Source organism: Dama dama, chromosome X, assembly GCF_033118175.1.
Source record: "Dama dama isolate Ldn47 chromosome X, ASM3311817v1, whole genome shotgun sequence".
Lineage (NCBI taxonomy): Eukaryota > Metazoa > Chordata > Mammalia > Artiodactyla > Cervidae > Dama > Dama dama.
Window position 1 is genome coordinate 99,555,142 of NC_083714.1, and position 26,193 is coordinate 99,581,334.

The 26,193-nt window shown below is 43.0% G+C and overlaps 1 protein-coding gene and 2 pseudogenes across 4 annotated transcripts in view; 1 reads left to right on the plus strand and 2 right to left on the minus strand.

The window, feature by feature from the left end:
* Positions 1-26,193, minus strand: part of ZNF81 (zinc finger protein 81) — a 101,420-nt gene that overhangs the window by 54,720 nt on the left and 20,507 nt on the right. The gene's annotated exons all lie outside the window — the stretch shown is intronic.
* Positions 9,359-12,414, minus strand: LOC133052440 (protein fem-1 homolog A-like; annotated as a pseudogene).
* On the plus strand, positions 19,414-21,078 carry LOC133052118 (multifunctional methyltransferase subunit TRM112-like protein; annotated as a pseudogene).

Sequence of the window (26,193 nt, forward strand, 5' to 3'; positions counted from 1 at the left end):
ATTAACAGATGCACATACCATACCTAAAATAGATAAAACAACAAGCACGTACTATATAGCACAGGGAAATATATTCAATATCTTGCAATAAACTATGATAGAAAAGAACTGAAAAAAAGAAAAGCTCACAGTATCTGTAAAGCACAACAAAACAAAGCACAATTAAAATGAGGGATGCCTGTACTAAGAGTTAGGGAAGGTCAGAAATGGTTCGCAATACTTACTCAGAGAATAGTTTCAGAGGTGAGCATCCATACACAGGGCAGGGGGAGAGAAACTCATGACCAGTATGAGCAGAAGTCAAGCACATGGTTCCAGCTTTGGCTGGATGACTGAGCAAAGAGCAGGTGGGGATGAGAAGCTTGTTGCAAAATAATGGGAAGAACTGATATGTCTTATGGCTCAGTCCCTCTACAGTCTATCATGCCTACCTCAGATCCATTAAGAAACCACACCAAAGGACTCAAGAGGTTTTCTGCAGTAGATCCTGCAAGCTATAATTCCAGTTTCTTGGAGAGATTTCACCAAGACAAACTTCTGTAGGAAACCACAGATGAGGCAGTGACTGGCATCTGGGCTCTTACAGTCCTATACTGGATCTATAATGCTGATGAAGACAACCTACTGCCAAGTGAGAAACTAATCCAAAATATTCTAGATAAATTTTTTGTTCATTTTAATTTGTTTTTAATTGAAGGATACTTGCTTTACAGAATTTTGTTGTTTTCTGGCAAATATCAACATGAATCAGCCATAGGTGAACATATATCCCCTCTCTCTTGAACTTCCCACCCATCTCCCCTTTTGAGATCAGCCCCACTGCCCTGAAAAATTTCCGTAGACCTTATCTTAAAAGTGAGCAAAAACTTAAGATACAGTATTACAGATGTGTTTCAGGATGTGTGACCCCCAAATATGCACCTTGTTATATTGAATACTTTAAAATGAAGGACTTTGAGAAGACAGTAGAAGCAGTGAGGTCACTCTGACCTTTCCCCCTGCCTTTCTTCCCTGAAACAGGTCATTAAACCTTTATGTGAAAGGTTCCCTGCTTACACTGAGAGGAAAGGAGCATCCTTATCTCAGAAAACCAAAGGGACCCTAAGAAACACTTTGTGCTAAGTCTCTCCCAGTTTATTAAACTTCCCTCACACTCTCTGACTTATCATATTCCTCCACAACCATCCAGTCTTCACCAAATCCAGCCCATAACTCCTGAAGTCTGTTTCTTTGTGTCTTCCTTTTCTTATGAAGGTTCCCATGTCACATAAAGCTTACAAACAAATGTGTATGGTTTTCTCCTGTTAATCTGTCTCTGTCAGTTTAATTTTTAGATCCTGCCAGGGACCCTAAGAAGGTGGAGAAAACATTTTTCCTCCCCCACTCTCATGAAAATGGGTAGCAAATGTCCCAAATTAAAGTGAACAACTTTAAAGGTTGCCATTGCAATAGTTCCCCTTCATGGATCACAGCCTTGAGAGTCCTTTGGACTGCAAGGAAATCAAACTAGTCAATTCTAAAACAAATCAACCCTGAATACTCATTGGAAGGACTGATGCTGAAGCTGAAGCTCCAATACTTTGGCTACCTGATGTGAAATGTTGACTCACTAAAAAAAGACCCTGGTAATGAAAAGATTGAAGGCAGGAGGAGAAGGGGACGACAGAGGATGAGACGGTTAGACTGCACCACCAACTCAATGGACGTGAATTTGAGCAAACTCTGGGAGATAATGGAGGACAAAGGAGCCTGGCGTGCTGCAAACTATGGAGTCACAAAGAATGGGACATGACTAGTGATTGAACAACAGCAACAACTGCACTAGTAATGCCTAAGCTAGCCAATGGGTATGACTAGAAAGCAGTATGGCCATGGCTACAGAATCAATAGATCAAATTGCCAACATCCAATGGAGCATCAAAAAAGCAAGAGAATTCCAGAAAAACATCTATTTATGCTTTATTGACTATGCCAAAGCCTTTGACTGTGTGGATCACAATAAACTGTGGAAAATTCTGAAAGAGATGGGAATACCAGACCACCTGACCTGCCTCTTGAGAAACCTATATGCAGGTCAAGAAGCAACAGTTAGAACTGGACATGGAACAACAGACTGGTTCCAAATACGAAAAGGAATACGTCAAGGTTGTATATTGTCACCCTGCTTATTTAACTTATATGTGGAACGCTGGGCTGGAGGAAGCACAGGCTGGAATCAAGATTGCTGGGAGAAATATCAATAACCTCAGATATGCAGATGACACCACACTTATGGCGGAAAGTGAAGAAGAACTAAAGAGCCTCCTGATGAAGGTGAAAGAGGAGAGTAAAAGAGTGGGCTTAAAGCTCAACATTCAGAAAACTAGGATCATGGCATCCGGTCCCATCACTTCATGGCAAACAGATGGGGAAACAGTGGAAACAGTGGCTGACTTTATTTTTCTGGGCTCCAAAATCACTGCAGATGGTGACTGCAGCCATGAAATTAAAAGATGCTTACTCCTTGGAAGGAAAGTTATGACCAACCTAGACAGCATACTGAAAAGCAGAGACATTATTTTGTCAACAAAGGTCCGTCTAGTCAAGGCTACGGTTTTTCCAGTGGCCATGTATGGATGTGAGTTGGACTATAAAGAAAACTGAGCGCCAAAGAATTGATGCTTTTGAACTGTGGTGTTGGAGAAGACTCTTGAAGAGTCCCTTGGACTGCAAGGAGATCCAACCAGTCTATCCTAAAGGAAATCAGTCCTGAATATTCGTTGGAAGGACTGATGCTGAAGCTGAAACTCCAATACTTTGGCCACCTGATGCGAAAAGCTGACTCATTGGAAAAGACCCTGATGCTGGGAAAGATCTTTGAGGGCAGGAGGAGAAGGGGACGACAGAGGATGAGATGGTTGGATGGCATCACCGACTCAATGGACATGGGTTTGGGTGGACTCCGGGAGTTGGTGATGGACAGGGAGGCCTGGTGTGCTGCAGTTCATTGGGTCACAAAGAGTCAGACATGACTGAGTGAACTGAACAGAATCAAGGCATCCTCAAATCTAAAAGAGATGGCATCAGTCACAAGGACCTTGCCATCTGATACAGAGCTTTGGGCATACTGAAAACAAGAGATCCTTTGGTTGAGGCCCAAGCAACTGTTGCATTGTAAACTAAACATAAAGACGTGCCTTCTGGCCTGTGGCCGCCCTCTCACTCAACACCTTGTCCCTCCCTTCCCTTGTATTCTGAAATCGACTGCTTTGAAGAAATTACTGGGGTGGAGCAGGGGGGTCCCTGTTCCCAAGAGGGACCAAAGGCCATGCACACCCCCCCCCCCCGAGTATGTTGGAGAACTCTGGAGAAGGGAGAGATCAGACTTTTAAGGCTCTGTTGGATACAGGCACCTAAGACCATTTTATCTGATCTTGAGAAGGTGAGGGAGTACCCAGACTCAGTTCATGGGGTTTAGGTACAGATAAGTGTAAAGTGTCCCTGGGGGTTGAAGTGGTCTGTTAAGCCAATTTAATGTACACTTGACCCTTGACCAACATGGGTTTGAGCTGCATGGGCCCACTTATAGATGGATTATTTTTTAAAAATCTATTGAAAAAAATTCTTGGGATTTGCAAGAATATGCAAAACTCACAGATGAACCTTGTAGCCTAGAAATATCAAAACGTTTAGAAACTGTTAGCTATGTCCTGAATTCATCAAATATGTGTAGATAACAGTCTCTCTTGCTATTTACTATCATAAAATGTACACAAATCTATTATAAAAAGTTGTAATTTATCAAAACTTATGCACAGTTACAGTAATACATGCGACTGTTGACAGTCAAGAGAAATGTAAGCACATGGAAAAAGTCAGCAATAAATTATAACTGCATAAATTTAACTGTCATCCATACTGTACAACTGCAATCATTTCATACCCACCTCCTTTTGCAATTTCGATGAGCTCAAGTGATGCAGGTATCTGCTTAAAATACCATGTGATATGTGTGATATGTGTAATCATCTCTGTGTGAGCAGTTTGTCTCTCCAACAAATTGTGTATTGAAGTAACAAGTCATCTTCTGTGGTTCTCATGTATTTTTCATTGTGCTTAGTGCAATATTGTAAACCTTGAATAACACCATGAACCAAACCAAACCACTAGTGATGCTGGAAGTGCTCCCAAGAAGCAGAGAAAAGCCACTGCATTACAACAAAAAGTTGAATTGTTTGATATATGCTATAGGTTGAGGTCTGCAGCTGTGGTTTCCCACCATCTCAAGACAACTGAATCCAGCATAAAGACTACTGCGTGTTTTTTTTGAAGAAACTGATGAAGCTGTCACTGTGGCTATACCAACAGGCATGAAAACCTTGCACATTTTGTGAAACACCTTATCTCATCTTGAAAATGTAGCTTTAATGTAGATGCAGGATTGCTCTGAGAAAGGCATACCAAAAGCCTCTCTATACGATTCAAGGAAAAGTAAAGTCTTTCTACAACAACCTGAAGCAAAAGGAAGGTGAAGAATCTAAAGCTGGACAATGTAATGTCAGCAAAGAAAGGTCTGATAATTTTAAGAAAGAGGTTTGTTTGGCTTTTAAAATGTTAAGATAAGAGAAGCAGCTTGTACCCACCAGGGGGCAGCAGATGAGTTCGATATCATGTAGAAAAATCACTGAGGAGAGGGGTATCTGCCTGAAGAGGTTTTGAATACTGACAAAAGTGCCCTATTCTGCCGGAAATATGTGAAAAAAAGACATTTATTAGTAAGGAAGACAAGCAAGCACCAGGACTGAAGGCAGGGATGTCAGGATTGACTGACGGATGCTCAGTGGTGTCCGACTCTTTGCGACCCCATGGACTGTATAGTCCAAGGAATTTTCCAGGCCTGAACACTGGAGTGGGTAGCCTTTCTCTTCTCCAGAGGATCTTCCCAACCCAGGGATTGAATCCAGGTCTCCAGCATTGCAGGTGGATTCTTTACTAACTGAGCTATCAGAGAAGCCTTAAAATGTCAAGATGAGAGGAGAAGCAGCTTGTACCCACCAGGGGGCAGCAGATGCGTTCCAGATACCATGTAGAAAAAACCACTGAGAGAGAGGGATACCTGCCTGAGCAGTTTTTGAATACAGACAAACATGCCCTATTCTGGGGAAAAAATTCCAGAAAGGACGTTTATTAGTAAGGAAGAGACGCAAGCACCAGGATTTAAGGCAGGAATGGATAGGCTAGGCTATTGTTTTGTTCAAAAGGAGCTGAGTTTATGAACAGGACTGCCCTTAGCGAAAAAGATGCTAATCCTGAGACCTGAGTGTGTTAGTCTCAACTCTTTGAGATCCCATGGATTCTAGCCCTCCAGGCTGCTCTGTCCATGGGATTCTCCAGGTAAGCATATTGGAGTGGGTTGCCATTTCCTTCCACAGGGGATCTTCCTGACCCAGGGATCTAACCCGTCTCCTGCATTGCAGGCAGATTTTTTTACCATTTGAGCCACAAGGCAAGCCTTGATGGGAAAAGATAAACACCAGCTGCCAGTCTTTTGACTGTACAGCAAGAAGGCCTGAAGAACCAGATCTCTTTTCCTGGATTAGTTCCATCGATACTTTGTCTCTGAGGTCAGGGAGTACCTTTCCAGTAAGAGACTGCCTTTTAAAGTTCTTTTGACCTTGGACAATATACCCTGGCCACCCAGAACCCCAGGTGTTAAACCTGAAGGCATTAAAGTGATTCAAGTGCCCCCAAACAATATATCTCTAGTTCAGCCTCTAGATCAGGTGGTCATAAGGATTTTTAAGGCTCATTACACACAGTCCTCTATGGAAAGGATTGTCAACACTATGGAAGAGAACTCCAATAGAGAGGACATCGTTAAAGTCTGAAAGGATTACATTATTGAAGATGCCATTGTTGTTATAGAAAAAACTACAAAAGCCATCAAGTCCAAAACAATAAAATCCTGCTGGAGAAAATTGTGCAGATGTTGTGTATGACTTCACAGGATTTATAACACAGGCCATCAAGGAAATCAGGAAGTTGTGGATGTGGCACAAAAAAAGGGGGCAGAGGATAAGGATTTCAAGATGTGGATCTTGGAGAAATTCAAGTGCTAATAGACACCACACCAGAGGAGTTCACAGAAGACTACTTGATGGAGATGAGTGCCTAATTCCCAACCAATGCCTGACAATGAGGAGGAAGAAGATGATAAGACGTAGAACAAGCAGAGTTAGAAGACAAACTGACATTTAGACAATCTGGCAGACTCAAACTGCTTTTGACTTCTTTTATAATATGGAATCTTCTATGATACAGGCACTGAAACTAAAGCAAATGGTGGAAGAAGGGTTGGTACGGTAAAGAAACATTTTTGGAAGAAAGAAAAAGCAAGAAACTCAGAGATCATGATGTGTTTCCATAAAGTTATACCATGTATGCCTGCATCTTCTGCCTTCCCTTCCACTTCCTTCACCTCTGCTGCCCCAGAGACAGAGAGATGAACTCCTCCTTTTCCTCTTCCTTCCCAACCTGCTCAACACAAAGAGGAGCATGAAAACCATGATGATCAACGTCCACTTTAGCAAAGAATCATCAGGCCTTACGGTTATCAAACATATCTGTTGTGTATGTGTTTTGCGTGTCTTCATGTGAAAAACTAATAACTGTATAACAAGAACTGTATGGGATGTTTTTTGGCCATTCTCATCTTCTAGGTATGCATCATATAGAATATTGTGTGCAAGATGTATTGCAGTGGACAGCCTATCCTTACATAGGCAGAAGATGAGTGATATTCAATATAAAATTATTAGTGTGTTAGTTTTCTTACTGTTTTACAACTTTGCTCTGAAAGAATTACATTATTGTATGGTATACCTCACTCTCTCTTGTAAATGGGAAAACTATATATAAGCCAGTCATCAGACTTGTTTTTTAAAGAAAAATGCTTCTGATACTGATTATGAATATGACTATAATACTGTATGCCACAAAGATTTTATAACAATTCACTCATTAGCATATAGGCTGAGCTACCATAAAGCAATCATACTGCTGTTTCTTCATTATCAGGGCATGAATCATAACTGTAAATAAATATGAATTTCTTTTTCATGTTATCTTTTGTCATATCTAGTGTTAATAAAACCACTACAATATTGTAAAGCAATTAGCCTCCAACTAATAAAAATAAATGAAAAAAAAAATAAACTGCACTCCACTAAAAAAAAAAATCTATAATGTTTGTATCACATAAAACAATACTGATGTAGCTACTGACAAATAACTCCTCTTCTAAGCAGATGACATAAACTTACAGTATCAATAAATACAGGACAGTACTGTGAATGCTTTTTCTCTTCCTTATGGATTTTTTTTTTTGATACTGCCTCGTTTCTTTATTCCAGGCTACTAGAGGGACAGTGATGGCATTTCCTGGCTTGACAGAAGGTAAAAACCTGGTCTAGAAAATAAAGACCGTCCTAACTAACACTGCAAATCCAAACAAGACCTAGTTGCCTTAGAGGGACAGAATATCCAAGCACCTACCGTGGCTTCTGGAGGCTTCTGTGTAGCTTCCCTGAGACAGGGCTGGAGGAGAGGCACAGGGTGGGAATGGCCTCTTTCCTGAGCTGTGGGGGTGGCGGCTCCAGTCCCCTTCTGCTCTTGACTGCTTTCCCAAGAGGCCAAAAATACTCTCCTGCTGGCGGCCATGGTGCATGGAGGATACTCCCTGACCCAGCCTCGACACAAGACAATCTTGCAGGGGTGGCTTCTCTAGCAAGAGCACTTGATCGCCCTCCCCACCCCCAGTGATGGAAGACCAAGATTTTGTACTACTTTATTTGACAACCTATTTCACACATCCACTGTCTTATCTAGCTGACTCAGTGGGTTAGTGTGTCAATACCTGGAATTGTCTCAGGGTCACATGGATCCTGGTTTCCAAGCATCTAAAAAACGGCTACAGACACTTGGGTTGTTCACCACACACCTGTATCCTTGTGCATGATTTGTGAGGCAGAGGTGACCTGCAGTTTGAACTCAGAAACTCTGAAAATCAAACCCCAAACCAACCAGCCTATTAATAGCTCTTGTTGGGTGGGAAGCGGCGGCAAGCCCACCCCTTCCGTATTTGGCTTGCTCCTGGTTTGGAAAATGACTTCTCTTTCTAGTGAGAATGGGAAGTTGGGCGGCACAAGGGAAAGGCGAATGAGTCAAGTGTTCAGAAATGTATGGTCACCCTTGTTTGGGGGACTGTTACTTCCTGAACTCCTCACAAAATATAGCTCACTCTTGCTGGCCGAGGCCGTCTCAGGAAAGATAAAACTTTGCTGCATGAAATTAACTTAGGGAGCCTGACACCAAAATCTTTTTTAAAACGTGGGAGAGGGAGGTGGGAGGAGGGTTTGGAATGGGGGAACACATGAACACCCGTGGCTAATTCAAGTCAATGTGTGGCAAAACCACCACAATATTGTAAAGTAACTAGTCCCCAATTAAAATAAATAAATTAATTTTTAAAAGTGCAGGGCAGAAAAACCTCCTGCACCACACATGTAAGCTGCCGATGCTGGTGTGTGCTCAGTCCTCTTGGACTCTTTGCGACCCCATGGACTGTAGCCCATCAGGTTCCTCTGCTCATGGGACTGATTCTCCAGGCAAGAATATTCGAGTGAGTGGCCATTCCCTTCTCCAGGGGATCTTCCCGACCCAGGGATCGAACACACATCTCCTGTATCTCTTGCATTGCAGGTGGGTTCTTTACCACTGAGCCACTGGGTAAGCACCAACTCCCCTCCCCCAAGTAAATAAACAGAACACCAAGCCACAAAAGCTACCCAAGGGGCTGGTGGCTCGGGGGCAGAGTCCAACCCACAGCAGGGCAGAAGGAGCAGGTGCAAATGTGCCAGAAGGGTTGATTCTCCCACTTTGCCCCCTCAGGACCTCCAGTTCTAATACTGCCCTGGGTGGCTGGGTCTATCTGGTTTGATACATAAAAGGTAGAGGCCAAACCCAACTCTCAGTTTCTTGTGTTTCTAGTAGGGGAGGAAGGCTTCAATCCCTCTGCCCCAGGGCAGAGGCAAGATTCTCTGAAACTCAGGCAGACAGGACGTGTGGGAGGTTGAGCATCTTCTCCTTATGAAGCATGAGTGTGCTAACCCCTATAAAGAGTCAGTTCTCGGAGCATGTGGTCTGGAAGCTTCTACCACCAACATCTCATTAATTCTTGTCCGCTCTCCCTGATAAGGGGAGGGGGCCATGAAGGCCCATGAGCTCTTCCCTGGTTTCCAGCCACGAGAAGTGGTCTCCAGAGACAGGGTGGGGACAGGTGTGGGCTCTGCCCCTCCTGGGTTCTCCTCCCCGACCCCTTTCAGTACAGCTGGATGAAAGCCTCTAGCTCTTAGGGAATGAAGCCCTTGCAAGGGATCTTGTTCTTGTCCAGAGTGCAGGCTGAAATGCACTACAGGGTCAAATAGTTGAAGGGCTGAATGGTGCTCTTGGCCAGCAGCTTCTCATGCAGCAGCTCATAGGCTGTTTTCTTAAAGGCGTTGGTGGTGTCCATGTGGGCCCCCGCCTCTATCAGGGCATTCATGATCCCCAGGCAGTTGTTCTCCTTTGTGATGTGCATTGGGGGTGTTGTCAAAATTGTGGCTGTCTGGGTCGGCCCCACAGTCAAGGGCACCTTGACCACCTGGATAGAAGGGAATCTGCCCACTTAGAAGTGAATCACGTTCGTGGTCGGTGTCCACCGCCATGTGCAGGAGTGAAGACATTCTTGCTGTGACGGGCACACTTAAGCAGTAGCTCTGGTGCTTCATGTCTTCCTGGTTGGGCTTGCACTCCACTTTCTCCAGCAGGTAGAGCAGGTGGAGGGTGATGGCCAGGGCCTTGGTGAACTGGACTGAGTCCCTGGCCTCCTTGGGCCCGCTCAACTTCCCAGACCTTTGCACAGCACCCACATTAGATCTGCAAAGCCAACTGGTGTACTCAGGCTACCCCTGGGCCAAGTGGTTCTGGGGCACTTAGGAGAAGAGTTCATCAAAGGATAGGAAACTTCTGGCGGTCTGAGGCTCCAGGTTGTTCTCCTGCATGTCCAAGGTGTACTTCCACTAGTGGATGCAGCAATAGACACTGTCCGAGTTGGCCTATACCACATCCTGGTAGCGCATATAGTGGGAAGTGTCGGGTGGGAGGGACCAGGACCGCTCTCAGGTCAACAGTGCCTGCATGTGCTTCTCATCCCCCTGCGTGATGAGCACCTCCAATTCCTCGGTGGTGTTCACCTCCCTGGAATAGTCAGAGGCGAGGACTCAGGTTTAGGCAGATACGTGCCCCCTGGTGACGCAGCTCCACGGCCCCTACCAAGAGTTTCAGGACCCTGAGCAGATCCTGCTTCTTAGCCATGCAGGTGGCTCCCAGAAACTCCAAGGCTGCTGGGCAGCTTCCCAGCTGGTGCTCAGGTGTTCCCTCTGGGAAGAGCTGCAGCAGCAAGCACGCTGGGGCGGCACACATGCCTGGCTGGTGGAGGGGCCTTCTCAGGCCATCCCTGGCCGTGTCTCCTCCCCAGCAGGCTGCTCCTGGCTTAGGTCTTCCACGATGCTGATGTGGTCCATCACGTGGGCAGCCAGAGGTGGTGTCATGCCATAGCCATCCCATTCCCTGTGAGACTGGCACCCGCGAATAGCAGCTGTAGGACACCCGGGCTGCCGGCCTTGGTGCAGTCATGCAGGGCCACATTGTCCTTGATGCTGCACAGGTTCACCTGGGCGCCCTGCAGTATTAGGTAGTGGGCGATCTGGCAGGGGCCTGTGTAACAGGAGATCATGAGGCACGTGTGCCCGCACCGGTTGGTCACCTCCAGGTCCACCTGGTGTTCACCTGCTGAGTAGTGCCCCACCTCCACGTGCCCACTGAAGCAGTCAGCGCGCAGGTGCTTCGTGCACATGTGCATGGTGCAGCTCACCAAGGCCCCACAGCACAGCAGGCTCTGCACCACGTCCAAGGCGTCAGTGGCCGAGGTGGCCCAGGGCGGCTGCGCACCCTTGATGGTCTTGTCATTGAAGTGTACCAAGCTGCCTGCCTCCAAGCTGGCGCCGCACAGTCCACTTTACTCAACCACATCTAGATGGCTGTAATGGGAGGTGATAACAAGCGGTGTCCCCACCTTAACCCCCCACCGCCCTCCCCCGTCAGCTTGTCCAGCTCCTCCCTGTCCAGCCACTAGGCAGCCTCTGAAGCATCTACTATGGACTGCATTGTATATGGTGGTGTGGAGGTCCACCATCTGGGCCTTCGCCAGGATGTGGGCTGCCACAGGGAAGGTTGAAGGGACAGGGGACTGAGGACTGAGCCCAGAGGGGTAGGCTGCAGCCTTCACCATCTCTCCTGCTGCCATCCTAGATGCATCTCCTTATCAATTTTCTTAATAACATTTTTTTTCTCCAGCTAACCTTAAGAATACAGGATATAATGCATGGGTGTGAGTGTGTACTCAGTTGTGTCTGACTTTGTGGTTCCAGGGAGTGTACCCTGCTAGGCTCCTCTGTCCGTGGAATTTTCCAGGCAAGAATATTGGAGTGGGTTGCTATTTCCTTCTCCAGGGGATCTTCCCCATCCAAGGATCGAACCCACCTATGTGGCCCATCTACTACACTGGCAGGCGGCTTCTTTATTGCTACCACCCGGTTAATGCATATAACACACAAAATAGGTGTTAATCAACTGTGTTAACCGTAAGGCTTCTGGTCAATAGCAGACTTAGTAGTCAAGTTTTGGAAGAGTCTAAAGTTATACTTGGATTTTCCACTCAGAAGGGGCTTGATGTCCCTAACCCCCATGTTTTTCATGGGGCAGTGGAACTGTCATTGCTGCTTCCACGACCTCATACTTCACTGGGACAGTGTTTTGCATGCTTGTTATAGGAATGCTGGATAAAGACCAAAGGGAATTCTCCGACTAAGGGACTGCCACGTGCAGAGAGATGACAGCAGAGTATGCAATTGACTCCCCAACCTATCTCCCTATCCTCTCCCAGGTGTCCGAAGAGAAACAGCAGAGAATCCCTGGAGGACAAAGAAGTCACAGCCTTGATTAGGACTAAAATGCAGCAGGTAGATGACGACAGTAAAGCATCAATACAATGGCCCAGTATGGCCAGTGGAAAAAACTAGCAGGGGGTGCAGGCTCACTGTGGATTACCTCCAATGGAATGTATGTTGCTCCAGTGGCCCTGGCCACAGAGAGTCTGTGGCTGTAAACGAACGCACAGCACAGACTGACGGCACTGGGAGTGCTGTGTCACTGCCTAGGCCTTCTTTTCTGTCCCACTGGACTTGGAAGACACTCCTCCATGGCGCTCTTGTGCTCCTACACATCTTGCTGAGTGTGACAGGAAAGCAAGGCCCCGAGTGCTGTTTCCCTGGCATGTCTCAGGTTTGTGCTTACAGCAAATGACTTGAAGGCTGGTTTCCAGGCTGCTCTTAGGCAGCAGGTTGCCCAGGCTCAGGGGTCTTTCCTGTAATGCAACTCAGTGCACATGCAGGCATTTGTCAAGGATGATCTGAGTCACCCCTGTGGGAATTTGGGCTTAGGGAACTCATAGCCTATAAGGTTAAAGAAAAAGGAACCTTCCCTGTTGATATAAGAGAAAGAGACCTTTTCCTCCTTCACTTTTCTTAGAACATTTCCTTGAGAAAACTGGTATTTGTAAACCTTCCTCTGCCCCTTGGATATGTATGTAAATGTTAAAAGGGTAAATAAGCCTTCTGTCAGCATTACAACCCAGGAATATTTTTCTTATGGGCCTGGGAGCCATCTCCTTGAAATATAAACACCAAAGAAGACAGTGCTCTGTCTCACTGTCACCCTGGGAGCTTAGCCTCGGGGCCTGGCTCTAGGCTGGAACTACCTGCTTGTAATAAAGAGACAGGAGAATTCTGATTTGCCTTTGGGTAAAGGCAATTAACCTGGCTTCCCAGGTGGTGCTAGTGGTAAAGAACCCATCTCCCAATGCAGGAGCTATAAGAGACACACAGGTTCGATCCCTGGGTCGGGAAGATCCTCTGAAAGAGGGCATGGCAACCTACTCCATCCAGTATTCTTGTCTGGAGAATCCCATGGACAGAAGAGACTGGCAGGGTAAGGTCTACAGACTCTCAAAGAGTCAAACAAGACTGAAGTGACGTAGCAGGCAAACAAAGGCAATTAACTAGCACAGAAGGCCATTCCCATTACTAGCTGATCTTAGGATGAACTATGAAAGAATGTAGAAAAAACAGTGCTCTCAGGTCCTCTTACAGGACCACTAGTTGTCATTCATCTTAAGAACATGCAGGTACTAGACTGTATCTGCTCAGTTAAACAAATAGTTAATTTCTTGCTGTCTTTGCAGTCTGGTTAGCAGGTTGCCCATGATGCCAATTACTGTCTGGTTTAATACTCAGTAATGAAATCATTCTGTTTCTACTCTGTATTTGTGGAGAAGATGTCCTGCGTTGTCAGGAGATTGTATTTTTAATTTTCTGCAACAGTATGCTGATGAGGATGGAATGGCCTTAAAGTTCCTGAACTGAGCAGACCAGTGAAGGTGAATTATCAAATGCCTCCCATTTAGCGCTTTGCTCTTTTCAAATACTACCTGGATGGATCTCACTCTCCAAATTCTAGATTTTCTTTTTGAGTAAGCATGCATAATACAGGACCTAAAAATCCATCAGGGTCACCAACAGCTTTAATGGTGGGAAAGATGGGAAGCCCAGATGTTGCCTGCAGATCTTCTCTCTTGAATGGCCCATACAGCTCTATATGACATTTGGAAGGGAATCCATTTGAAAGGAAAACGCAGGCTTATATTGGCCTGAGAATGCTTTCTTTAATTTGGATGAATTAACACATACAGTGGTTTTTATTAGGACCTCATTCTCAGGATTCCCTGATGGCTCAGATGGTAAAGAATCTGCTTAAAGTGCAGGAGACCTGGGTTCGATCCCTGGGTCAGGAAGATCCCCTGGAGAAGGGAATGGCAACCCACTCCAGTATTCTGGCCTGAAGAACCCCATGGACAGAGGAGACTGGCAGGCTACTGTCTTTGGTGTTGCAAAGAATTGGACATGACTGAGCAACTAACAATTGCACTTCATCTCCAGCAAAGGAATTACTCATGTTTATAGGATGAATATCATCCTAAGAAAAAGGTTAAAAATCATTTGGGAAGATGGAGGAAATGGGAGAATTAAAGTCACTTTCTCTTTCAACAAACCCTCCTCCTCATTTCTCTACTGTCTCCCCTCCTTTTGCTTCCTTTCCATGGCAGTTCTTCATCTTCATGCCTCAATCTGACCCCTAGTAAGGGTGAAGCTATGATCTTCGAGATGGGCTGTTAATCAGTAGATTTCCCTGCAAAGAGGGACAAGGAGACAGTCATGAATTATCTGCCCTGTGTGAGGTGTGTGTGATGTCATGCTCTAGCTCTGATTCTATTCCGTGCTTAGCCTAGATTTTGACCTTCAAGATTATTTTCTTATCCACGAACTGTATAGCTAGGAAAGCAGAGATGACAAAGCAATATTATCAAGGAATAACTGGGACTTGGATAAAAGAATGTGTCCCGCCCCCCACAACCTCCCATGGTGGCTAAAGGATGGAGAGTGTTTGCAGCAGTCACTTAGAATAGACAAACAATAAAGGTGCTAGGCTGAAATATACAGTATGGGAAAGGAAATCCAACAGTCATCTAATTCTACATTTTTCCTGACTCAATGACAAGACAGCTGACCCTCCCTAACCACTTTGCCAGTAAAGCTGATGCCACTAAGTAGTTACCCAGACTTGAAGCAGAATGAATCTACATGCCCTTCAACTCTCCAAGATTGTTCATTGAGGCCTTCTTTTCCTGTGCCCAGGGAAGACCCACAGAAGTTTGCACAAGAACTTGGCAGTGTGTTTTCAGTTTACAGCCCCACACATGGGGATGTGCCCTGGTTGCTACACAGAATTTTGCAACCAGCAGGATTTGGTTGTTTGATTCAGCAGCAGGCATGTCAGGACTGGAAGGTGACCTATCACATCAGAGGGAATTGTGGCCAAAAGACTCTGACTATATGCCACCTCCCACAACCATGGAAGAACTAATGTCTTGAAGGGCCCACTGAGAGGGCCTGCAAATGGCCATACTTGAAGTCTTTCTGCTAAAAGTGAGCTGGGAGAAATCACAGCAGTATACTTGGAAGACTAGTGAGTTCCCTGTTGATTTTCATTGGCAGTTTGTTGATACTTTCTCAAGATTTATCAGCATGGATCCAGGGCAGTGTTCCTATCTACTTTTCTATTATATAATACAGTCTATTATATATTACAGTCTATTATATAAAACTTAGCAGCAGCTGCTCAATTTTGGGATAATCTAGAGAAAGTGGAAGAAGAAAAGAAGCAGTTAAACATCTCTTTGTGATCCCATGGACTACAGCCCAGCAGGCTCCTCTGTCCATGTAATTCTCCAGGCAAGAATACTGGAGTGGATTGCCATTTCCTACTCCAGGGGATCTTCCTTACTTCAGGGGATCTTCCCAACCCAGGGATGGGACCCAGGTCTCCTGCACTCCAGGTAGATTGTTTTTCATCTGAGTTCTGGGATAGGCATGTTTGGCACTTGGTTTCAACTATTTTTCAAGGGAAGAACCCCTACTCTGGACAACATGTGAAGGGGGCTGAGGTAGGTGGAAAACCTGTATGCCATTATTACATGAGGCCAAGACACTTAAGAGGGGCTGTAGAAAGAGACTCCTGAGAATGCAGACCTTGCAGGAATAAGGAATCAGGAAAGGCCAGGACAAAACCCTCAGCTAGGGAATAACAGTCAAAAGGCTCAAAATTAACTTATTGAAGGATTCTTGGAGGTAGAAACTGGTGAACCACAAGTTTCCATACCTTGCCCTCAGGTTAATCTATGCTTGCCTTTTCTGATAAATATCAGTGCTGGAAAAGACTCTTGAGAGACCTTTGGACAGCAAGGAGATCAAACCAGTCAATCCTAAAGGAAATCAACCCTGAAATGTCATTGGAAGGACTGATGCTGAAGCTGAAGCACCAATATTTTGGCCACCTGATGCAAAGAGCTGACTCATTGGGAAAGATCCTGATGCTGAGAAAGATTGAAGACAAAAGGAAAAAGGGGGCAGCAGAGTATGAGATGGTTAGATAGCATCACCGACTCAAGGGACATGAATTTGAGGAAACTCTGGGAGATATTGAAGGCCAGGGTGGCCTGGCGTGCTGCAGTCCATGGAGTCACAAAGAGTCAGACACAACTTAGCAACTATACAAAAACAATTGGTGCTGTTTATTCTGCAGTTTCCTGAGAAATTTGTCACTTTCCATCTAGTGGTGAAGTTTGACATTTCAAATCAGCCTTCTACTCGCTCCTTTTCTTCCAGTTTCCCACAAAGACAGGTCCTCTGATGACAAGTATGCTTTCTCACCTTCTCCTGTAAAACTACTAGCAAGAGATCTGCTTGCAAATTTTCTGTGCAAGATAAAAGCTACCATATTCTGTAATCTAGATGGAATGCTTATGGCTATCCCAACTGGTTTGGTTATTTATGTGCCTTCAGAGAGGAAAGGGGCATGGAAAAGAGGGTTGTGCTAGAAAATTACCCCAAATGGAAACAAATCAATATATGACTTTGGGCCCTAGAGAACAACAATACTGGTTTAATTCAAGATACAGAAGCTTAAAAAAAAAAGATACAGAAGCTTACTAAAAGGATAAGCTATGGCCATGTGTAAAACAATATCCTTTGTTGAAAGCCCAATTCAAGGGAATAAAATCAGTTATAAAAGAATTAGAAAAGCCAGGAATAATTTTCAAAAGGGAATTCACCCTCTTATTCACCCATACTTCCAGTAAAGAAGGAAGGTAAATTTGATGAAGATGGACAACCACCATGTAGATTCATACAGAGTTTAGAGAAATAAATAAACCTGTTGCTCCATTAACTGCTTCAATTTCTAGCCCTACAAGTTATTTTGACTTTGGGACCATAGTCTGTAAAGTTTTTCTCAGTGTTTTGCTCTTTTTTATGTTTCTGTAGCTAATGAATGTAAATTCTTATTTACTTTTACTTAGTAATATGTGCTAAGTTGCTTTAGTTGTGTCCAACTCTTTGCGGACAGTCCTGTGGACTGTAGTCCTGCAGGCTCCTCTGTCCATGGGATTCTCCACGCAAGAATACTGGATTGGGTTAACATGCCCTCCTCCAGGGGATCTTCCCAACCCAGGGATTGAACCTGCGTCTCTTACGTCTCCTGCATTGGCAGGTAAGTTTTTGACTATTAATACCACCTGGGAAGCCCTGACTCCATTATTTATGGCAAAGAATTACTTGTGGGTTCCAAGACTCTCTATTGTTTTCTCTAGCCACTCAGAGGTGAATCTGGCTCATGGAGGGATATCTATAATTATTCATTATGTAGATGATTTTATGGTAGCCTCCAAAACTGAAGAGTAACACAAAGCTGGCATTTTGGCTTTGTTACAATTCCTTACTTCAGTGAGGCACAATACCTCCCTAGACAAATTCAAATACTGCCAAACTGAAGGAAAATACTTGTGCTATCTCTTGTCAGGTAAGGCTGTAATTTAGTAGATCAAGGAGCCTACTACAATAAAAAGACTTAAGACAATTTGGGGCACAGGTAGGGCATTGCAGACAGTGGATTCCAGCTTCTGCAGAGAGGGCAAAACTTTTGGTGGAGTACTAACCTAAGGCTCTGATTTGGCCCCTAGAATTTGAAGAGATTTCTGAACAGCTGAAACTGGCTACAGTCTCTCCCCCAGCTTTGAGGATTCCAAATTTTGAAAAACCTTCCCACTTGTTTTGTCATGAAAATAAAGGCACTGCTAGTGGAATTTTAACTCAAAAGGTAGGATTAGACTATAGACCAAAGACACCTTTCTCAGTTCTTCTGGAGACTGTGACACTGTGAGTGCATGGATGCCTCCAACTGGTAGTAACAGCCACCACACTTAGTGAAAAGACACACACCCTTGCCCTGGGTCACTTACTTGTGCATCTCACAGGCTGTGACAGCTATCCTACAAGTGCCTAAGATTCAGCACTTATCACTATGCCATTTGACTAACTGAATAAGCATTACTATCCAATCTGAATCTTGTACTTGGAAGATGCAATCTCTTTTTGTTATATTCCTTTAAAAAAAACTTTATTAAAGTATAGTTGATTTACAGTGTTGTGTTAATATCTGCTGTACAGCAAAGTGATTTGGTTATACACATATATATTCTTTTTCATATTCTTCTATTATGGTATATCACAGAATATTAAATATACTTTGCTGTCTTATACAAGAGGATCTTGTTGTTTATCCATCCTATATATAATAATTTACATCTGCTAACCCCAAACTTCCAACCCTTCTTCCCTCCCCACTCCCACCCCATTGGCAACCACAGCTATGTTCAAAAGATGCAATCTCCTAAACCCTGCTACTCTATTACCAGCTCCTAACCAAAGAAACGACCACAAGTGTACAATGGTGGGAATTCTCTGGCAGTCCAGTGGTTAGGACTCCAAGTTTCCACTGCAGGGGGCATGTGTTTGATCCCTTTTCAGGGAACAAAGATCCCGCATATTGAGTAGTATGGCAAACATACAAAAATCCAAAAGACAAACAAAATAAAAAAAGACCAAACAAGCGTACAATGATAGTAGCAGAAGACACTAGGCAGCAAGTAAATTTTTCTGATACTCCTGTTCAAACTGCATACATGAGGGAATTCCCTGAGGGTCCAGTGGTTAGGACTGCGCTCACACTGTGGGGGGGTGGGGGGGCAGGTTCAATCCCTGGTTGGGTAACTAAGATCCTGCAAGATGCGTGGTGCAGACAAAAAAAATTGCACACTTGATGTTTACTGATGTGCCACACATCCAAGATGAAAAGGGTCCATCTCGAGGCTTCATATGCTGGGGTGACTGCTCAATAAATCTTGGAAGATTATGTTTTGCCTAGAATTTAATCTGCACTAACAGCCAGGTTAATTTGCAGCTCTAGGGCGGCAAATCTTGGTTCAAGACCCAAAGAAAGCCTACATACTGATAGTAAATATGTGTTTGGTGTCTGTTGTGTAATGAGACAAATTTGAAAAAAAAGGGGGGGGATTCTTGACTTCAGTGGGAACTAAAATATCTCATGGAAAATCAATATCCAAGTAATTAGCAGCTTCGAAGCTACCTGTTCAGACATCAGTAATCCATTGTAGAGTCCACATAGGGCAGAATGACCAAATTTCTAAAGGCAATGATCTTGCTGACAGAGCTGCAAAAGTCACTGTTAAAACATAGCCAACTCAACTTAGAAACCCCACTTCTAATACAACAAGAAACTTTCATTCTGTTTTAAATAATATGCTTTCTGAACCTGTTGAGCTTGCAAGTGCAGGGGGTGGGGCCCCATGGCTTCCCCCTATGTCTCCAGGCCACCGACCTGTGGAGTTCAACCCTGACGTCATAGTGCGCAAGATACTCAAAGTGGAGTGGGTGGCACTTCTGGAGGTTGTGGACACCCTGCATCTGATCGAGATGCCTAAAGAGCTGATTCAGGGATACGAGCATAACAAGGAATTTCTGAGAAAGATGCACCACGTGCTGCTGGAGGTGGAGGTGTTGGAGGGCACCCTGCAATGTCCAGAGTTGGGACATCTACTCCCCATCAGCCGTGGGATCCCCAATATGCTGCTGAGCAATGAGGAAACTGAGACTTAAACTGTGCCAGGCACCGGTTTTTCACTCTATGCTTGTGTATATCTTTGTTTACACATATCTTGTTTGCTAGTCCTATCCTGTGTATCCCTAACCCTTGACCCAGTGACACACCACACACACTGTTTTCGAGCTCGATATTATATTTTTTTCTCATTAAAGGTTCAAAACCATAATAATAATAATAATAATATGCCTTCTAAAAGGAAATGAACAAATGGGTTAAGAAAAAGGCTAAAAAGAAGTTTGACTATACTATGGAAAGTACCTAACAATATAATTCCTATTCCATGGTCTGTATACTTGGCTGGTATCATTGTGTCATCAACAAAATCAGTTAAGTAAGAGCAATTTTAAAGGCATGAGACTCTCACTACAACTATCAAAAAGATGAACTTACTCAAAATGTATTAAAGAGATGTGTTATCTGTCAGCAGAATTCTGTACAAGCTACTCCCATGGTAAGCACCAGACGCTTCCCCAAGCAACTTGGCCAACAGGAACTGCTAGTAGCTGGAGTTCATAGAAGTGATGCTGGCAGAAGGTTTTGTCTACTTATGATGTGTATGATGTCAGAATCGCCTGAAGTTTTCCTTTCTTCAAAAAGACAATGCTCAAGCAATGGTAAAGGTTCTCTTAATAAATATAATTTACACCTTAGGGATACCAGGCATATTGAATCAGACAGAAAGTCACTTTATTTCCACTGTTGTTCAGGAATTATAAAATGTTTTTTCAGATTTCTATAAGCTATCATATACCCTATCATTCTTAATCCTGTGGACATGTATTAATGCAACAAATGAATCTAACTCTGAAGAAACTTACTGGCCAAGATTCAGCAACCAATTAGGGTAAAAAGGCCTACAACTTTACCACTAGCTTGTTAGAAATTAGAGCACCCTTGCCAGCAAGCATGAAATCACTCTCTTTGAACTTATATATAGCAGGTCTATAGATTTTGGTCTGAGACCATGTCCTGTGCCTAATTTAATCGAATCTTCCCATAATCACACTCAGGTCTTAACAGGGTTTCTCTTCCTCAGAAACTCTGAGACATGAAGTCATAAAAACCTGGAAGGACTCCCTGGAAAAAGTCTGCCACACCTATCAAAAAGGAGATCTCATCTACATAAAAGTGTCCCAGGAAAAGACAGGCTGTCCTCACACTGGGAGAAACCTTTCCAAGTGCTCATTCCCCATGTAGGCTGTCCAAGTTAAAAAAAAATGGATCCATGCTTTTCCTGTGAAGGCAGCACCTCAGGAGGACTGGACTGTTGCTCCCACAAAGGACTTGAAATTTAAGTTTTCTAGAGTGATTCATACTGGTGTTGAGCTCAACTGAAAAGAGGTTGAAGGGTAGCAGAATACGCCACTTTGGCATAAGGATTATTTTGAGCTGAATGCAGTTGAGAAGAAGCAGGTACAAGAAAAGCTCCCTGCCCTCCCATTTGCCTAAAAGCAAAATAAAAATTTTCATGGGAGACTGGGACTCACATATATACACTACTATTTATTTAGAAAATAGATAACTAATAAGAACCTACTGAATAGCACAGGGAACTCTACTCAACATTCTGTAATGACTTATATGGAAAAAAATTTTCAAAAGAATGGGCATATGTATATGTATAACAGATTCACTTTGCTGTACAGTAGAAACAAACACAACATTGTAAATTGACTATACTACAATAAACATTTTTAAAAGATATAAATTTTCAACAATGTCTCTCTTCTCTACCAGGAGGACAAAAGTTAATCATGGAGCTCTATGGTGACCTAAATGGGAAGGAAGTCCAAAAAAGAGGGGATATTACGTATATGTATGGCTGATTCACTTTGCCACACAGCCGGAAATAACACATTGTTTTTGCAACTATATCCAATAAAATTTTTTAAAAAAGAAAAAAAAAGTTAATCATGGGAGGCAACTTTAGATCCTTTCAGCCTAGAGATGGCACCTACATAACAAACTTTATTAACTAGCCTTTATCTACCATTAGTCTCCTCCCATATATTTACCTTCCCACTGTATGCTGCCCTTGGAAGATTAAAACTGCTTTGTTTTGTCCTGTCATGTCCCCATAAATTTACTGTTTTTTGTTAAAGATGCTATATGAGCAAGCGTTGTAAACCACAGCTTTGAGTTACTACTCATTGTTCCCTGGGTAACGGCCATGTATACTTGAGGTATATAAGTTAATAAACTTGTTTTCTCATATTAATTTGTCTTTTGTTAAAGAGCTCTCAGCCAAGAACTTAGAGTGGAAAGAAAATTATTTTTTTTTCATCTCCTACAAGCAAACATTACTATTCTCATAGATGCCTGGCTGTCCTTGTCATAGGAGGACTATTTCAATTACCTAAGAATCAAATTTTACTAGCAAACATATATCACACTGTTTTTTTTCTATGCTCCAACTAATGGTCTCCACAATTACATATTTCTGATAAATTCCATACTGTATTCCTAGAACAGACATAATCTGGAATTAAAATTTAAAACAACCCAATTATTGGCAGAGTAAAGATGGAACCATCTTCATGAGTAATTTTTGATAATACCAAAGCAAAGTAACTAATATGAATCAAGATACTCCAGCCCTAAATTTGACACAAAAATGTTTTTGCTAACTACTTTGATTGGAAGGATCTTTGTAGAAGAATTCTCTTAACTATACTACAATCAAGAGAACTGTTGCTCTCTCACCTTTACTACTGTAGGAGATTGGTTCAATAAAACTACTGATAGCTGTAAAGACAGTCATAGTAAATTGCTTGTCTGTGCTAAGTCTCTTTGTCGTGTCTGACTCTCTGCTACCCTATGGATTGTAGCCTACCAGGTTCCTCTGTCCATGGGATTCTGCGGGCAAGAATACTGGAGTGGGTTGCCATGCCCTCCTCCAGGGAATCTTCCTGACTCAGGGATGGAATCCACATCTCTTGTGTCTCCTGCCTTGGCAGGTGGGTTCTTTACTCCTAGAGCCACTTACCTCATACAAACTGGTGAGAAACCTACCAACATACTCATACCTATATCTATATCTACATATACATATATATAAAAGAGATCTCCCTACTACATATGGAACATGGCAATGCCCTGAAGCCTATTTTAGTAGCCCCGCAGGATTATTGGTGGATAGTTTCTCTTAATATATCTGAGGCTACTACCAGTCTTCAAAACCAGACATGTATCTCTTGAGCTCTCTCATTATGAAGTCTGTGTAAGGGACCTGTTTGGGGCTGTACAAGAGCAAAAGGAGGCTTATTAGAATACAATCCTGGAAGAAACAGGAACAGGCACAGGTACAGCTAACTCTTTTGACAGTGAGACTTTGAATAATAAACTTAAGTGTTTCGGAATAATTAAAAAAGCACATAATACAACTGCAAACTGGATGGAATCATGTCATGCAAAATGTTTAAAAGCTGTGGAACCTCAAGTCAAATAAAAATTGAAAACATATGGGAATTGGACTCTTTGGAATGATGTAATAATAGAGCAAAAATCACCATATAGGTCTCAGAGCCACTCAACTGGACAGTCCAGAAGCAGTTAGTTATCAAATAACTCCAGAATAGCATCATTAGTTCAGAATTATGGCACTATTCATATTCAAAGGAACAAACATTCAGTGAATTAGTGTTAGACTATGGCTTTACCAGTAGGGATAGAAGGATGGTGTGAAATCACCCAATTAATAGACGAACAGAAATCTAGCATTTATAGCTGGCAATTGCAGCAGATAGGTCTTATGACACTGAATTAATTTTAGGATGCATGTTCTCTCCAGTCCTGGTACGGATAAACAAAAGAAGATGCCTATTATTCATGGAGATTTGCATGCCTGTTACTGATTTGGACTAATGCAAGCAATGGCTCAGAGGCTGGGTTCTTCCTCAAGACTTAAAATAATTAAGTGAAAGTGAAAGTCACTCAGTCATGTCCAACTCTTTGTGATCCCATGGACTATGCAGTCCATGGAATTCTCTAGGCCAGAATACTGGAGTGGGCAGCCTTTCCCTTCTCCAGGGGATCTTCCCAACCCAGGGATCGAACCCAAGTCTCCCGCACTGCAGGCAGATTCTTTACCAGCTGAGCCACAAGAGAAGCCCAAAAATAATTAAAGCCAAATACATTAAGCACTGAAAGTTCAATCTGTACCCTTCAAAGAGTGCTTCATAATAATAAACTAGAAATGACTATGGGTGTCTTTGTGTTTTGCATCTGGGAAATATTATCTGGGGAGATGGAACCATTACTGCATTGCTAAGTTATGTACGTGTGATGCTAATTATTGAAAGACAAGAATTCAGGAGAAATTCATTGGACCTTATAAGAAAAAACTCAATTAAAAATTAATTATCAGGCCTCCAGAGAGCTACTCCTTGGGCTTGGATTGGGTACGACTTCATAAGTTTTATTTTTTTTTTTAGTTGTTCAGTCAGGTCCCACTCTTTGTGACCCCATGGACTGTAGCCTGCCATGCTTCTCTGTCCATGGAATTTTCCAGGCAAGAATACTGGAGTGGGTTGCCATTTACTTAGGAACCCTTCAAAGGAGTGCTTAAGGAATGCAAAGGAGTGCTTTAGGAACTACAAAGTAGTACTTAAATAAGTAATCATTTGAAAGAATAAGCAACAAAGATAACATAACAATTTATAAAAGTAACATATGAGTAATAGAGAACTTCTTCACAATTGCTAATCAAGAATGTGCTATAACCACTGGTAAGACATATTTAAAGGTTTTTTTCTCCAACATGTATATTGCACTTTGTAAAAAATTGCGGGACAGTTGCTTTACAATGTTGTATTAGTTTCCTCTGTACAACAAACTGAATCAGCTATATGTATACATATATCCCCTTCCTTTCGGACCTCGCTTCCACAGCCTTCCCCCAATTCCATCCATCTAGGTCATCACAGAACACCAAGCTGAGCTCCCTGTGCTATAGAGTAGGTTCTTTGCACTGACTTTTATTTTTTTATTCCCCCCCCGCCCCGGTGTAAACTTTATTATATGGCTTTCCTCCTTACACCTAGTTGACACCTGCAATATCTGTAAACAAAAACCCTAGTTAACAAAGATAGGAGTGGACAGACAGTATTGTACCATAAGCTATCGTAGTGGAGGTCCCTTCAAACATTAGACATATTTGTGCTGTCAGAAGAGAACATGATGTTTCTGATCCTTGCAGCTGTTGAAAGAGAGGTATCAGGAAGTGCAAAGATGTCTTAGAAAGGTAAACTTTCTCTACTATTTTCAATATTTTTTTTTCAACTATTTTCAATCTGAGAAAGGTAAATGGTCTCTCTTGTCTTTCTTTTTCTTTTCTAAATTTATTTATTTTAATTGGAGGCTAATACTTTACATTATTGCAGTGCTTTTTGCCAAAAATCGACATGATTCAGCCACGGGCACATATGTGTTCCCCATCCAGAATCCCCCTCCCACCTCCCTCCCCATCCCATCCCCCAGGGTCATCCCAGTGCACCAGCCCTGAGCACCCTGTCTCATGCATCAAACCTGGACTGGTGATCCGCTTCACATATGACAATATACACGTTTCAACACTACCCTCTCAAATCATCCAACCCTCGCCTTCTCCCATAGAGTCCAAAAGACTGTTCTTTACATCTGTGTCTCTTTTGCTGTCTCGCATATTGGGTCATCGTTACCATCTTTCTAAATTCCATATATATGCATTAGTATACTGTATTGGTGTTTTTCTTTCTGACTTGCTTCACTCTGTATAATAGGCTCCAGTTTCATCCACCTCATTAGAAATGATTCAAATGTATTCTTTTTAATGGCTGAGTAATATTCCATTCTGTATATGTACCACAGCTTTCTTACCCATTCGTCTGCGGATGGAAATCTAGGTAGCTTTCATGTCCTGGCTATTGTAAACAGTGCTGCAATGAACACTGGGGTACACGTGTCTCTTTCAATTCTGGTTTCCTCAGTATGTATGCCCAGCAGTGGGACTGCTGGGTCGTATGGCAGTTCTATTTCCAGTTTTTTAAGAAATCTCCACACTGTTCTCCATAGTGGCTGTACTAGTTTGCATTCCCACCTACAGTTTAAGAGGGTTCTTTTTCTTGGCACCCGCTTCAGCATTTATTGTTTGTAGACTTTTTGATAGCAGCCACTCTGACTGGCATGAGATGGTACCTCAATGTGGATTTGATTTTCATTTCTCTAATAATGAGTGATGTTGAGCATCTTTTCATGTGTTTCTTAGCCATCTGTATGTCTTCTTTGCAGAAATCTCTGTTTAGATATTTGGCCCATTTTTTGATTGGGTCATTTATTTTTCTGGAATTGAGCTGCAGGAGCTGCTTGTATATTTTTGAGATTAAATCTTTGTCAGTTGCTTTGTTTGCTATTATTTTCTCCCATTCTGAAGGCTGCACTGAC